At 38.5% G+C, this 6,606-nt stretch overlaps 1 non-coding gene across 1 annotated transcript; it reads left to right on the top strand.

The window, feature by feature from the left end:
• Positions 1–6,098: 6,098 nt before the first annotated feature.
• Positions 6,099–6,206, top strand: LOC148576317 (small nucleolar RNA R71). Its single transcript, XR_015903427.1, has one exon. It is a non-coding gene; the product is annotated as a small nucleolar RNA R71 (small nucleolar RNA).
• The last annotated feature ends 400 nt before the right edge of the window (positions 6,207–6,606 follow it).

Below are 6,606 nucleotides of genomic sequence, written 5' to 3'. Positions count from 1 at the left end.
CGAGACTCTCAGCCATGTTGACCTCCTCTACCAAAGAGTCAATGAGATCAACTTTCATGCAGTCTTTTGGTGTGTCTGGATAATGCATGGCTTTGATAGCATTCAACTTAAACTCATCCTCATTGACTCTCAGGGTTACTTTCCCCTTTTGGACATCAATGAGAGTTCGTCCAGTTGCTAGGAAAGGTCTTCCTAGAATGAGAGTAGCACTCTTGTGCTCCTCCATTTTCAGACTACAAAGTTAGTGGGAAAGGTGAATGGCCCAACCCTGACAATCATGTCCTCAATCACGCCTGATGGGTATTTAATGGAGCCATCAGCAAGTTGGAGACATATCTGGGTTGGTTTAACTTCTTCAGTTAAACCAAGCTTTCTGATAGTGGATGCAGGTATTAGGTTGATGCTTGCCCTAAGATCACATAAAGTTGTCTTGGTGCAATTACCCTCTAATATGCATGGTATCAGAAAGCTCCCGGGATCTTTAAGCTTTTCTGGAAAGTTTTTCAGAATGACTGCACTGCATTCTTTAGTGAGGAGAACTCTTTCAGTTTCTCTCCAATCCTTCTTATGACTTAAGATCTCTTTCATGAACTTGGCATAAGAAGGTATTTGCTCAAGTGCCTCTGCAAACGGAATCATTATTTCAAGAGTCCTGAGATAATCTGCAAAGCGAGCAAATTGCTTATCCTGCTTCTCTTGGCGGAGTTTTTGAGGATAAGGTGTCTTGGCTTTATAGTCCTTAACCTTAGTTGCTGCAGGTTTATTTCCTACAGAGGTGGTTGGAGAAGCCTTTTTAGAGGGGTTGTTATCAGCACTTGTGTATGTCTGATCCCTCACTGGCATTTGAATGCCAGGGTTAGAAGCTGGATTGGCATTGGACGCCAACTCCTTACTTGTTCCTGGCATTCGAATGCCAGAACTGAGCTTCCATTGGGCGTTTGACGCCAACTCCTTGCTTGTTTCCGGAGTTTGGACGCCAGAATTATTCCTCTCTGGGATCTTACTGTCCTCAGAGGGATTTTGGATAGCAGTTTGTTCATTTCTTGGCTTCCTGCTGCCTTGAAGTGAGGTATTTAATGTTTTTCCACTTCTTAATTGAACTGCTTGGCACTCTTCTGTTATTTATTTTGATAATTGTTGTTCTGTTTGCTTCAACTGTACCTCCATATTTATATTAGCCATTCTTGTGTCTTGTAGTATCTCCTTGAATTCGGCCAGCTGTTTGGTTAGAAAGTTTAATTGCTGATTGAATTCAGTAATTTGTTCTGCAGGACTGAGTTCAACAGTTACTGCTTTAGCCTCTTCTTTCATGGAAGATTCATTATTTAGGTACAGATGCTGATTTCTGGCAACTGTATCAATGAGCTCTTGAGCTTCTTCAATTGTCTTTCTCATGTGTATAGATCCACCAGCTGAGTGGTCTAGAGAAATCTGAGCTTTCTCTGTAAGCCCATAATAGAAGATGTCTAACTGCACCCATTCTGAAAATATTTCAGAGGGGCATTTTCTTAGCATCTCTCTGTATCTCTCCCAGGCATCATAAAGAGATTCATTATCTCCTTATTTAAAGCCTTGGATGTCCAGCCTTAGCTGTGTCATCCGTTTTGGAGGGAAGTATTGATTCAGGAATTTTTCTGACAGCTGTTTCCATGTCCTTATGCTAGCCTTAGGTTGGTTATTTAACCACCTCTTAGCTTGGTCTTTTACAGCAAATGAAAATAGTAATAATCTATAGACATCCTGATCTACTTCTTTATCAGGTACTGTGTCAGCAATCTGTAAAAACTGTGCCAGAAACTCTGTAGGTTCTTCCTATGGAAGACCGGAATACTGGTAACTTTGCTGCACCATGATAATGAGCTGAGGATTCAACTCAAAGCTACTGACTCCAATGGAGGGTATACAGATACTACTCCCATATGAAGCAGTAGTGGGATTGGCATATGACCCCAGAGTCCTTTTGGACTGTTCATTTCCACTTAGATCCATGATGGAGAAAAGGGAATTGATATGAATAGCAAATAGAATATATTTTTATTTTATTTTATTTTGTAAAAAGGGAACGAATAAAAAAATAATAAAAGAAAAGAGAATAAAATAGTTTGAAATTAAATATAGAATTCGAAAATTAAGAACAAAAAATTTAAGACTAAAATAATTACTTAATTAAGAAGATTTGAAAAATTTTGGATATGATTTTTTGAAAAAGATTTTAAATTTTGAAATAAAAATCTGAATTTTAAAAGTAATTTTCGAAAATTCACTTTAAAATAGAGAGAAAAGATATTTTTGAATTTAATGAGGAAAGAGAAAAACAATAAAATGGTACAAGACTTAAAATTTTTAGATCTACTGCTTCTTATTTTCGAAAATTTTGGAGGAAAAATACCAAGGAACACCAAACTTAAAAATTTTAAGATCAAGACACAAGGAAAACTCAAGAACACCTTGAAGACTCACAAGAACAACAAGAACATGAAGAAAGGACACCAAACTTAAAATTTTTAGAAAATCACAATAAAATTTTCGAAAACTAAAGCAAAGTTAACAAGAAAACACCAAACTTAAAGTTTGGCACAAGATTTAATCAAAGAAAAATTATTTTTGAAAAAGTTTTTTAAAAAGGAGATAGCCAATTACCAAGAACATAAGCACAACGCTCTAGCCAATTGAGCTATAAATTTAAAGTGTTTTAACAAAGGTATTTAATGTATAAAGATATTTTATTTTTAAAATTTTTTTTGGATACTAATAATTCGAAAATGCACAAGAAAAACAAGAAAAATCACAAAACAAGGAAAACTAAAGATCAAACAAGGGAATTAAACAAGAACAACTTGAAGATTAAGAAAGAACAATGAACACAAATTTGAAAATGTAAAAAAAAAACATGCAATTGACACCAAACTTAAAACATGACACTAAACTCACGGAAAAACTAAAAATCAATAAAGAAAAAAAATAATATTTTTGAAAAATTTTCGAAAAGAAAATAAAAGACTTTGTCACAAAAGACAAAAACTTCCTAATCTAAGCAACAAGATTCACCGTCAGTTGTTCAAACTCAAACAATCCCCGGCAACGGCGCCAAAAATATGGTGCACGAATTGTGAATCACACTTTTCACAACTCGTACCACTAACCAGCAAGTGCACTGGGTCGTCCAAGTAATACTTTACGTGAGTAAGGGTCGAATCCCACGGAGATTCTTGGCTTGAAGCAATCTATGGTTATCTTGTAACTCTTAGTCAGGATATCAATTATATTTATCAGTTTGAATTGCGAAAAATAAAAGAGTATGAAATAAATACTTGTTCTGCAGTAATGGAGAATATGTTGGAGTTTTGGAGATACTTTGTCTTCTGAATCTCTGCTTTCCCCCTGTCTTCTTCTTCACGCACGCAAGGTTCCTCCTATGGCAAGCTGTATGTTGGTAGATCACCGTTGTCAATAGCTACCATCCGTCCTCTCAGTGAAAATGGTCCAGGTGCGCTGTCACCGCCCGGCTAATCATCTGTCGGTTCTCACTCATGCTGGAATAGGATCCGTTGGTCCTTTTATGTTTGTCACTACGCCCAACCTTTGTGAGTTTGAAGCTCGTCACAGTCATTCAATCCATGAATCCTACTCAGAATACCACAGACAAGGTTTAGACTTTCCAGATTCTCAAGAATGCTGCCAATGGATTCTAGCTTATACCACGAAGATTCTGATTAAGGAACCCAAGAGATACTTATTCAATCTAATGTAGAACGGAGGTGGTTGTCAGGCACGCGTTCATAGGTTGAGAATGGTGATGAGTGTCACGGATCATCACATTCATCATATTAAAGTGCAAATAAATATCTTAGATAGAAACAAGCGTGTTTGAATGGAAAACAGAAGTAATTGTATTAATTCATCGAGACACAGCAGAGCTCCTCACCCCCAACAATAGAGTTTAGAGACTAATGCCGTCAAAGAGTACAAAGTTCAGATCTATAATGTCATGAGATACAAAATAATCCTCTAAAAGTTGTTTAAATAGTAAGCTAGTAATCTAGGTTTACAGAGAATGAGTAAACTATGATAGATAGTGCAGAAATCCACTTCTGGGACCCACTTGGTGTGTGCTAGGGCTGAGACTTAAGCTTTACACGTGCTTAGGCTGTTTCTAGAGTTAAACGCCAGGTTGTAACCTGTTTTGGGCGTTTAACTCCAACTTGTAACTTGTTTCTGGCGTTTAACGCCAGACTGCAACATGGAACTGGCGTTGAACGCCAGTTTACGTCGTCTATCCTTGAGAAAAGTATGGACTATTATATATTGGGGGAAAGCCCTGGATGTCTACTTTCCAACGCAATTGGGAGCGCTCCAATTGGACTTCTATAGCTCCATAAAATCCATTCCGAGTGCAGAGAGGTCAGAATCCAACAGCATCAGCAGTCCTTTTTCAGCCTGAATCAGATTTTTGCTCAGCTCCCTCAATTTCAGCCAGAAAATACCTGAAATTACAGAAAAACACACAAACTCATAGTAAAGTCTAGAAATATGAATTTTGCCTAGAAACTAAAGAAAATATACTAAAAACTAACTAAAACATACTAAAAACTACATGAAATTAACCCCAAAAAGCGTATAAAATATCCGCTCATCAGAGGACCAACTCTCCTCTGTCCACATCAATCACAGCTCTTGCTGTGGCTAGGAAGGGTCTTCCAAGGATGATGAATTCATCCTCCTCCTTCCCAGTGTCTAGGATTATGAAATCAGGAGGGATGTAAAGTCCTTCAACCTTTACTAACACGTCCTATACTTGTCCATAAGCCTATTTTCTTGAGTTGTCTGCCATCTCTAATGAGATTCTGGCAGCTTGCACCTTAAAGATCCCTAGTTTCTCCATTACAGAGAGTGGCATTAAGTTGATTCCTGACCCCAGGTCACACAGAGCCTTCTCAAAGGTCATGGTGCCTATGTTACAGGAAATTAGGAATTTACCAGGATCCTGTTTCTTTTTTAGGCAAAGTGTGCTGAACCCAGATATTTAGTTTATTAATGAGCAATGGAGGCTCATCTTCCCAAGTCTCATTGCCAAATAGCTTGGCATTCAGCTTCATGATTTCTCCTAAATACTGGGCAACTTGCCCTTGAACAATGTCTTCATCTTCTTCAGAAGATGAATAGTCATCAGAGCTCATGAATGGTAAAAGGAGGTTCAATGGAATCTCTATGGTCTCTAGATGAGCCTCATATTCCTTTGGTTCTTCAAAGGAAAACTCCTTATTGGTCACTGAACGTCCCAGGAGGTCTTCCTCACTAGGATTCACGTCCTCCTCCTCCTCTTTGGGTTCGGCCACACCAAGTAAGGTTATGGCCTTGCACTCTCTTTTTGGATTCTCTTCTGTATTGCTTGGGAGAGTACTAGGAGGAGTTTTAGTGACTCTTTTACTCAGCTGGCCCACTTGTGCCTCCAAATTTCTTATGGAGGATCTTGTTTCATTCATGAAACTTAGAGTGGCCTTAGATAGATCAGAGACTATATTTGCTAAGCTAGATAGATTCTGCTCAGAATTCTCTGTCTGTTGCTGAGTGGATGATGGGAAAGGCTTGCTATTGCTAAACCTGTTTCTTCCACCATTATTAAAGCCTTGTTGAGGCTTTTGTTGATCCTTCCATGAGAAATTTGGATGATTTCTCCATAAGGGATTATAGGTATTTCCATAGGGTTCCCCCATGTAATTCACCTCTGCTATTGTAGGGTTCTCAGGATCATAAGCTTCTTCTTCAGAAGATGCCTCTTGAGTACTGTTGGATGCAGCTTGCAATCCATTCAGACTCTGAGGAATCATATTGACTTGCTGAGTCAATATTTTATTCTGAGCCAATATGGCATTCAGAGTATCAATTTCAAGAACTCCCTTCCTCTGAGGCATCCCATTACTCACATGATTCCTTTCAGAAGTGTACATGAGCTGGTTTTTTGCAACCATGTCAATGAGTTCCTGAGTTTCTGCAGGCGTTTTCTTTAGGTGAATGGATCCACCTGCAGAATGGTCCAATGACATCTTAGATAATTCAGACAGACCATAATAGAATATATCTAGGATGGTCCATTGTGAAAGCATGTCAGAAGGACACTTTTTGGTTAGTTTCTTATATCTCTCCCAAGCTTCATAGAGGGATTCACCTTCTTTCTGTTTGAAGGTTTGAACATCCGCACTAAGCTTGCTAAGCTTTTAAGGAGGAAAGAACTTGGCTAAGAAAGCCGTGACCAGCTTATCCCAAGAGTTCAGGCTATCTTTAGGTTGAGAGTCCAACCATATTCTAGCTCTATCTCTTACAGCAAACGGGAAAAGCATAGGCCTGTAGACCTCAGAGTCAACCCCATTGGTCTTAACAGTATCACAGATCTGCAAGAACTCAGTTAAGAACTGAAAAGGATCTTCTGATGGAAGTCCATGAAACTTGCAGTTCTGTTGCATCAGAGAAACTAATTGAGGCTTTAGCTCAAAATTGTTTGCTCCAATGGCAGGGATTGAGATGCTTCTTCCATGTAAATTGGAATTTGGTGCAGTAAAGTCATCAAGCATCTTCCTTGCATTGTTATTATTTTCGGCCATGTCTCCT

Source organism: Arachis ipaensis, chromosome B1 (genome assembly GCF_059453495.1).
Source record: "Arachis ipaensis isolate K30076 ecotype BB chromosome B1, ASM5945349v1, whole genome shotgun sequence".
In the NCBI taxonomy this organism is placed as follows: domain Eukaryota; kingdom Viridiplantae; phylum Streptophyta; class Magnoliopsida; order Fabales; family Fabaceae; genus Arachis; species Arachis ipaensis.
The sequence above is the reverse complement of the archived record's forward strand: the minus strand, read 5'-3'. Positions and strand labels throughout refer to the sequence as shown.